Below are 10,458 nucleotides of genomic sequence, written 5' to 3' on the forward strand. Positions count from 1 at the left end.
TAATCTAACCGATGGATAAATAAAGAGTTCACAATTTAAAGTATGAAAAGTGTTATTCCAATATATCAAGAAATAAGGAAACACGAAAAGAAAACGTTAAATTTTAGCCGATAACTGGTACAGGGCCAGTATAGTGTCAATGCTTATAATGTATGAAAATATTCTTATCTACTCTCACACATCTGTAAGGAAAATTGACTTCATAATTATGTTAAACAGGAAGTACTCTACTAAAATTGTAAATTCTATGTCCCCTGGAGTATGGGTTTTGACCCTAGGGCGGAGCCAAAATGGATGTATAGTGTAAATGCATATTATGTTTAAACATCTTCTTCTCTACTCCAACACATCTGTAAGGAACAAAATTCATAGTTTTGTAGCCCAGGAAACCCTTTAGGCTTTACGAAAATAGTAAATAGAAAAAAGGCCATTTATCAAAGTTTTAAATTCAATATCTTCCACTGTGGGATTTGAATCTAGGGCGGGGCCAAAACACTCAAAACATGCAGCAATGAAGGATGTGGCCAAAATGTTCATTTAGTGTTGGAATGTAATTTATATATATATATATTTTTTAAACAACGTATACTGACACAGAATAAAAAAAATAAAAAATAAAAAAGGTCATCATTTAAAAATATTTCATGTCACCTACATGTGCATGTATAGCATGGGATATGACTGGGAGAGGAGTTGTATATATTTGCCTTATTATTTTATTCTGCTCTTGAATTTAAATGACAAAAATTATTAAATTCACATATTTAAAAAAGAGAAAGAATAAAGATGTCTATCAAATTTTAGATATTGTGAAGGCATTTGGAAAGAGTTATTTGGGATTTCATGGAGTTATCCACCATTATGTTCAATAACATGTATTCCGGGTTTGCAGAGTGTGTCCCGTAGGGTTCTGTGTTTATATTTTTGTCTGTCATTCTCCCCTGTTTCCAGTTTAATAAATGCTGCGTCGATACCTGTGTGTTTGTTGCTGTGTTGGATATACATTAACTGGGGTGGTGGCAGCGGTCGTTTACGAATCCTAGTTAGTTTTCATGCATATTCAACTCTCATAGAAGCGAACAGCACACGTGATAAAAGATTCACCACGGACACACAGGTAAACAGGGGCTTGGTTGTTCGATAGTGATGTTCTTAATTATTTGTTCCCGTAGAAAAAATTGATTAAGATTGGTAATCTGTGTATTGCATTAAATAAATACACTAAAACACCACTTTTCAGTCATGTTAAAAAAGTGTATTCAATGTGTTACCCCAGTCCTGATGCTAAAAACAAGAAGAGGAGAATTCTGTTGTTACATTTATTTGGCGGGTTTCAGCAGATATAAGAGTTTAAACCTATCACAAACAATCACTGAATTTGTAAACAATCAACTCAATTTGTCTAGGGGATTTACAAAATAAACTGACTAGAATAAAAGACTAGAATAAATGGATAACTTACTGATATTTTCATATTAACTGTCTTAATCAATTTTAACAATCGTGTCATTATGTCTGAGGATTTAAACTAGTAGCAATACACAAAATATGGACCCTCTCGTGTTCAGTCTAGACGGGACTCCCAAAACGGAGTTAACTCCCAAAACGGAGTCTTTGGCTCCATCATGCATTGCGGTTAAATGGCGTTTCTAATGTAAACAACGTGCGAGTTATGCCCCTTAGTTCTAAACAAATCTCTAAAATTGGCCAAAAACACGACAAAAATTAATTTTAAACTTTCAAAAACATTTCTGAACGTTTATATGTCATATTAATGTTCTATGTTTATAACCGTTTACTTGTATTACGTAAGATTTATTTTTAAAATGAAAAATTCACCAATAACTTTGATCAAGCACAACTATAACTGTTTTGAAATAAATTTAACGCTTGGATATGTTTATTTATCATTGTTTGTTAAAAGTATGGTCTCATTTTAATCTTTTTCATGCTAAATTATTCAATTATCTTGAACAATTATGTATTTAACATGGTTTCCTAACATCGCAAATGCCGCGAGCGATTATAATTGTTTTGATGATAATTATCAGTTCAATTTAAAGAGTTATTGAATCTAGAGTGAAAATTTGTTTCATTTTCTGGGCTTTCAAACAACCAATCCTATTTTTTAAATATCAAAAAGACGTTTTTTAATCATCGCTAGAGCAACCAGTTTTTGTTAGTAATCGAAGCTTTTTTCGTTTACGCACCTGTATGTTTGGTGATTTTAAATTTTAACACAATACGAAAGAAGTAAAATTTAATGCAATTTACCTTTTATTAACGATTAAATTCCATGAAAAACACAAAAAAAAACTTTTTAAGCATCGTCCAAACGTCCAACTTCGAAGAGAAATAACTTTCTTAAGTGCAAATATACCCCTATTTCGTGCAAATACGATCGATAGTAAATTTTATCCTGGGTCTTTTAAAACATGTTAGAAGTCTGCCAACACATGTAGCACTTTGCAAGACCATTTCTTGTTGACACCATGTTTTCATCGAAAAATCGCCATATTTTGTACCAGTGCGCATGCGTAGACTCCCAAAACGGAGTCCAAAAATGCTTGCAGAAATTCACTTCCGTTGACTCCGTTTTGGGAGTCCGTCTAGACTGGTGTTTGTGTACATTTATCTCAAACCGGAAACAGTTTACGCAAGCTAAAACCTAAACCTACACGATAAAACTCACTAAATTCAGGAACATATTTACCATGTACATTTTCAAGAAAAATATAAAAATACTCTTTACCACAAAATTTCCCGTATCTACCCTATTGATATAATGTACATATTCATTGATAATACTTTTATAATAACCAATTACTGCTCTTTAACTAGATCGATAGACACGTGACTAGGTACATATACATGTGCTACCTTCGCAAAATGCATCTTAAAAGGTACAAAATGTTTTACAACAATTCTATTGACATGCATGTTTACATATAAACATATTGTCAATCAAGAAAAAAGTAATGAACATGGATTGAGGTTATAAAACCAGTTTCTTACCTAAAAACAAGAAGAGGAGAATTCTGTTGTTACATTTATTTGGCGGGTTTCAGCAGATATAAGAGTTAAAACCTATCACCCCGTATTCCGGACTTCCACGCTGGAGTTATCTCCCTTGCTACATTACATATCAATCAACAAAAAAAGGGGGGGGGGTGGCTGAAACCCCCAATAACTACCCGTCACACACTCCCCTTCAAAACTGAATGTCGCCCCGACATTTACAAAATAAAACACTGAAAATCAAATTTGTTGTCATGACAATCAAAATCACATTTATTTAACTGACCTATGTCATTCAATTTGTAACATATGTTCTAGTCTTCACACCCAATATGTTTACAATTGGCCAAATTGCAAACGGAGACTTTAAAGAAACAAAGGTATGAAACTAAAACACTGAGGTTACAATTCAGAGTAGTACATACTACTTAAAACAGTCTCTTTCATCACCATGTTAATTCTTTAAAACACACTGATAGTAGTAAATATTACTTGAACAGTCTTTATCATCACAAAGTGCAGTCTCTGTGTAAACAGAAAAATTAAAACACAACTTTACACAAATATCTCGCAGTCCACTTTTAGGGTATGTACAAACGATGGTTTTCCCAGTTGGTCATATGTGAGTTTCCTGTGGTCTTCGGTTCCACTGGAGCCGCTGTTACCCGAGGTATTTGTTTCCACTAGTTCGTCATGCAAATATGGATCTTCCCCACCACCCAGACCACTTGAACTATGAGCTGACTGGAAACTATCCGCTGAACTGCGTGAAATCAACACAGGTTCCACGGGGTTGTCTGTAGGATTCCTCACTTCAACAACTGAGTCTGAAGAGTCACTTCCTGTACTGCACTGCTGCAGAGTGATTTAGAGGGATTTCAGTAATCTCAATGAATCCATCAGAATCTGGGGAACTACTGTCAGCGTCATAGACCGGGACGTCTTGTTTGCTGGGTTTCTTTGGTCTGCAGGATTTCCTGTCGTTATCCATGGACTCTATTGGTAGAGAGTTGCACTGTCTGAGGAGGTTCCTGTGAATTCGCCTTATTCAACCCTGTCCGGATCTCTTCCTCACTTCATAAACTGGTGTCTCCTCATTCACCTGCTTCACAACAACATATATATCCTGCTCCCGGAATGATCTTAACTTTCCAGGACCTCCCTTCTCTAAAAGGTTCTTCACTAAGACGTGGTCTCCTGGATGTAACCGTGCACTCAAAAGTCCTTTGTCATGTTGTTGTTTTCCCTTTTCAGTCATTCTTCCTACTTGTTGCGATGCCAATTTGTAAACCTCTTCCATGCGGTCTCTCCACTGAGCCACATATTGGGAATAGGTCTGTTTTCTAGTCGGCTGTTGCAGTTCTGGAAATACCAAGTCAATGGGTAATGTGGGGTGTCGCCCAAACATTAGAAAGAATGGTGAATAACCTGTGGTTTCATTCTTCGTGCAGTTGTAGGCATTAACAACTTTATTCAGATGTGATTTCCAATCCAGTTTCCAAGATGGCTCTAAAGTCCTCAACATCTGTAATAGCGTCCTATTAAAGCGTTCCACTTGTCCATTCCCCTGTGGGGGGTACGGTGTGGTACGAGAGCCTTTAACCCCACAAATTATTTGCATCTCAAAGAAAAATCTGTTCTCAAATTCACGTCCTTGATCATGGTGTAATCTGCTTGGCATCCCAAATTTTAGCACAAAGTCGTTGAAGACCTTCTCTGCAGCAGTTTTTCCCGACTTGTTCCTTGTAGCATACACCTGTGCAAAGCGGGTATAATGGTCCATCACAACAAGTATATACTCAAAACCACCCTTGCAGCGCTCTAAATGGAGAAAATCAATTGACACAAGTTCTAACGGACAAGTGCTGGTAATTGGCTGCAGTGCTGCTTTGCGTTGGACATAAGGCTTTTTGTCCTTGATGCACTGACACTCCTGAGTGACATACCGCTCTATCTCGGAACTCATATGAGCCCAATAGAACCGATCCCTCACACAGCTCAAAACTCTTTCAGCTCCTAAATGTCCTAAATCATTATGTAAATGCTTCAGAACTAGTTTCCGAAAACATTTTGGTAGCACTACCTGTTGATTTATTCCCTCTCGTGGGTATGAAATTTCTCTTCTCAACAGTCCATTCTCTACTTTCAATTTGGCCCATTCACGCAGTAGGCACTTTGCAGCTGGGCTCCATCCCTTTGTTACTTGCTTGGTAGGTTTTTCCCCCTTCTGAACCCAGAGTAGGACTGTACCTATGTCTTCATCATTGCGCTGTTCCTTTGCCAGAGTACTGTTGTCAATGATAGGTAGGGATGCCCCCTGAATCAACTGCTCTTCTACTGCTTCAGCCTCCTTGACAGGTGTGCTAATGCTGCTACAGGTAGGCTCATCTAGTCTTACTGCTGACACAATCGCATCAATTGTATCTGGAGAACGCCTTTCGGTAAACTAAGATACATCAAGTGGCATGCGGCTGAGTCCATCGGCGTCACAGTTTTTCACACCTGGCTTGTAATGGATGTGAAATCGAAAATCTGCCAACATGGACACCCACCTTAATCTAGTAGCATCCAACTTTGGGGCCGTAAAAATATATTGTAAAGGGTTATAATCACTGTACACTTCGAAGTGAGGAGCGTAATATAAATAATCACGAAATCGTTCAGTGACGGCCCACTTGAGTGCGAGGAATTCTAATTTCCCTGAGTGGAGATGGTTAGTTCTGTTCAGCAGGCGTCAACGTCCTGGATGCGTATGCGACTACTGTTAACTTTCCATGGTCCTGCTTCTGGTAGAGAATCGCTCCCAAGCCCATTTGTGATGCATCAATATGTAGAGTGTATGGTCTATCAAAGTCAGGGTATGTCATCACTGGTGGGTGGAGTAGGATATCAATGAGCTCTTCCAAGATGTTCTGATGTTGAGTCGTCCAAGTAATGTGCACTGATGACCCCTTCTGTCCGGATGTCTGTGACTTCATTTTCTTCTGTTTTTTTATTGGATTGAGTTGGGGCGTTCTCATTCCTCAACAAATCATAAATGGGTTTAGCTCTGCGAGAGAAGTTGGGTATATAACTCCTGTAATAACCAATAAAACCCATTAATTTTCTTACATCTCCAACTGTTTTAGGTCTCTGATCCTTCAACTTTATTACTGCCTCTTGGTCTGTAGGGTCTACAGTATGTCCTTGCGTGGTGACTAGGTGACCTAGGTAACGTATCGGCTTTTGAAACAGGTAGCATTTACTAGGTTTCAGTTTCAAACCCTTTTCCCTTATACGAGTCAATACGCACTTCAAGTCATTCAAATGGGATTCAAATGAATTACTGTAAACCAGTATATCATCCAAATATGGTAGACAACATTTGTCCCTCAATCCCTCAAGAGCTTCATTCATGTAGGCTTGGAAAATTCCTGGAGCACCAGTGAGTCCAAATGGAATTCTATTCCACTCGTACTGTCCCCATGGGGTCACAAACGACGTATACTTCCGACTCTCTTCCTTAACAAAACCCTGATGATATGCTTTGCTTTGATCAAGAAGAGAAAACCATTTACTTCCACCCAAAGAATCAAGAGCATCCTGGACTCGTGGAATTGGGTGCTGGTTCTGGACAGTTTTGGCATTCAACTTCCGAAAGTCAACACATAGGCGGAGTGATCCATCTTTCTTTCTCACACAAACAATTGGACTGGAATATGGTGAAGTTGATCGGCGAATCCAGTGCTTTTGCAGTAAGTTGGATATATAGTCCTTGACTTCTTGGTAGAGAGGTCTAGGGACGGCCATGTAAGAACTATGTACTGGCGCCTTATCCATCAACTCCAATCCAAGCTCTAAATCAATAGCACATCCAATGTCGTCATCATTGACTGTAAATGCTTTGCATTCCTCCCTTAATAAACTCTCCACTCTTCTTTTCTGTTCTGTATTTAGGGGGGAATCTGTTAGATCAACAGGTGGATCCCACTTCCCATCGTTCTCAGCACTCACTTGGTTTACTGTGGTCTGAACATAGTCGCTACTCGAGCCTGCTATTCCAAAGGGAATGGATGAACAAATCTTTTCAAAACGTCCTAACAAATTACCTTTAGGCAAGACAGAGTCATTTTTGGAAGGATTACACAACAGTAATTTCACACGTCCGGCGTGGTTTGGCTTTACCTCCACAAGCATTTCCTGAGTTGATATTCCCAATGCATCGAGTTGGTGAGATGGGACGAAAAGAGCCTCACAACCAGGCTGGAGTTGTTTGTCTTTGAATGGTACACTAACGACTATGGATGACTGCTGTGGGACGACAATAATCCGACGTCCTACTTTTACCGTACCAAGCGTTCCATCTTCATTGTCTTTGAGTTCTTTGTAGTGTGCGTTGACTTGTGCTTCATTGGCTGCAGGAAGAGTAAGTCTGAGCAGATCAATTGCATTATTACTATGGACAGTTTGTAATAAATGTTGTATGACATTGTATCCCAATATTGGTTCATTGCTCGATACACTAGAGACAAGGAAAGGCACCTGAACAGCATTACAATGTTCTGACAATTTTATCATAACAGTTACAACACCTTCAACAGGTATATCTGAACCAGATGCAGACACTAATGAAACATCTTTTAACTGCAAGAAGTCTTCAACATTCTTTACATGCGTATACAATTCAGGAAAATGATTACCAATCAATGACTTGTTCATAAGGGAGACTTGAGCCCCCGTATCCCATAACACTTTTACAGGTTTCTCATTCAAAAATAAACATACATGACATGGTTTACTAACCAGTTTGACAAGGTTAGGCCCAATGTTATTAACTTTGCCTTTTTTATTTCCTTTACTTCATATTTCTCAAATTTGTGGTGATGCTCTAGACGGTTGTTGGGACAACTTTCTTGTTGGGCCGCCCTTTGTCCCTCTAGGTCGACCCGCTGCTGTTTCCCGAGAGCTTGAACTTCTTGCTTGGACACTCCTGTCGACGATGTCCAGATCCACCGCAGTTCCAACAATGATTGCAACGCTTGCCGACAGACTGGCAATCTGTACAGGATCGTGGTCCGCTTCGTGAAGGTGTTGGTTGAGCCTTTGCTGTGTTCGGAGATTGTTCAACCATCTTCTTCAATGCTGTCATTTCGATCCTTAGCGACTTAATTTCACTGGCAAGGTCATTCTTTACTTCCTCTTTCACAGCATTGATTTCCACTGAGTTAGAATTGATTTGAGACACTGAATGTTTGGCTTGCAGTTTGTTATGTCTTTCACTCTCGTGTATGGTAATTTGGTTCAGTTCATGCATTAACGTTGCATCTGTTATTTTCACATTGTCCAAATGTGCTTTCATCTCATGACGCAGTGTTGTATCTCTTAGTCCAGTGTAGACGGTCCGTCTAAAGAGTCCAGCCACCAGTTCTGGACTGTATTTGAGTTCATGGCTATCCTCCTGTGATGCAAAAAGGATTCGGTTACGTAGATCCATAACCCTCAGGAGAAAATCGTTCGGAGTTTCCTTTGGATTTTGGGTGGCACAAGCCAATTCACTGTACAATTCGGTTGCATTCTTTTCTGCATAGTGTCCCCTAAGGATGCTTCTAAGGGTTGCAAAATTTATGTCTGGCCTTCCGTCTAAGTAGCTGCGCAGGCTTGACGATGGGACTACTGCCTTTATTACACCATCTATTATGTCCACATCCGAGTATCCCTTCTGTTTACCCGTTTCAATTTGTCTAATTAAGCTGGTATACGAAATCCCTGATTTGCAATCCACTTGCCCACTGATCTTAAAATCCTTATGTAATTTCACTGCTGATGGACTTTCAGTCTTTGTACTTGCTGGTTCATTAGAGGCTTCTATTTTCACGGTTTTGTCTGTTGATGTGCCAGGACTCTCTAATGAAAATTTCACAGCTAACAATGTTTGTGCTTGGTCACCCTCCATTTCCTTCATAAAAAACCTGTCGGCTTGCATCGCCACCTTGAAACGCCCCTTCGCAGAATCCACTGGCTCCCCAAATTCCTTCAGAATTTCTGCCAGGACTTCTAATGGCGCCATCATTATCTTTGCTCGCACCTCCAGCATCTCCTCTGTTATGTTTTCCGACATCATGGGATCCCGGACGAGCCCCCAAAATGTTACCCCAGTCCTGATGCTAAAAACAAGAAGAGGAGAATTCTGTTGTTACATTTATTTGGCGGGTTTCAGCAGATATAAGAGTTAAAACCTATCACAAACAATCACTGAATTTGTAAACAATCAACTCAATTTGTCTAGGGGATTTACAAAATAAACTGACTAGAATAAAAGACTAGAATAAATGGATAACTTACTGATATATTCATATCAACTGTCTTAATCAATTTTAACAATCGTGTCATTATGTCTGAGGATTTAAACTAGTAGCAATACACAAAATATGGAACCTCTCGTGTTTGTGTACATTTATCTCAAACCGGAAACAGTTTACGCAAGCTAAAACCTAAACATACACGATAAAACTCACTAAATTCCGGAACATATTTACCATGTACATTTTCAAGAAAAATATAAAAGTAGTCTTTACCACAAAATTTCCCGTATCTACCCTATTGATATAATGTACATATTCATTAATAATACTTTTATAATAACCAATTACTGCTCTTTAACTAGATCGATAGACACGTGACTAGGTACATATACATGTGCTACCTTCGCAAAATGCATCTTAAAAGGTACAAAATGTTTTACAACAATTCTATTGATATGCATGTTTACATATAAACATATTGTCAATCAAGAAAATAGTAATGAACATGGATTGAGGTTATAAAACCAGTTTCTTACCTAAAAACAAGAAGAGGAGAATTCTGTTGTTACATTTATGTGGCGGGTTTCAGCAGATATAAGAGTTAAAACCTATCACCCCGTATTCCGGACTTCCACGCTGGAGTTATCTCCCTTGCTACATTACATATCAATCAACAAAAAAAGGGGGGGGGGGTGGCTGAAACCCCCATAACTACCCGTCACAAATGTACTTAAAAAAAAGTAAAGGGACGACACTCGCCATCTTGGATTTATAGGGGGTCCTCGTTTCAAGCTATGTTTTAATCAAGTTCTTCCGTTTCTCAAACGATTTCTGACGAGATCTAGGTTGGAAAATGTTAAAATTACTTATTCCTATCGTCTGACTACATCTGTACGCTGCATTATAAACACATCGTTCCGAAATGTACTAGATACTCGCCAAACTTATCGAAAGCAACGGAAATTGATGCAAACTCTCCATGTAATCACTGAGGAGATCCGACAGCATTGGATAAACCAAGAGGAATATCTTTTCGCGGTATTTTTGCGCTCTCTAGATTTATCATACATTTTCGGAACCTGTTGAAATATTCCTCTAATGGATGTCTTGTCTTTGCTGGAACATGATACTTCTCCAAGGTTAGTTGCAAACGTGTTTG

This window comes from Magallana gigas, chromosome 10, assembly GCF_963853765.1.
Source record: "Magallana gigas chromosome 10, xbMagGiga1.1, whole genome shotgun sequence".
NCBI lineage: Eukaryota > Metazoa > Mollusca > Bivalvia > Ostreida > Ostreidae > Magallana > Magallana gigas.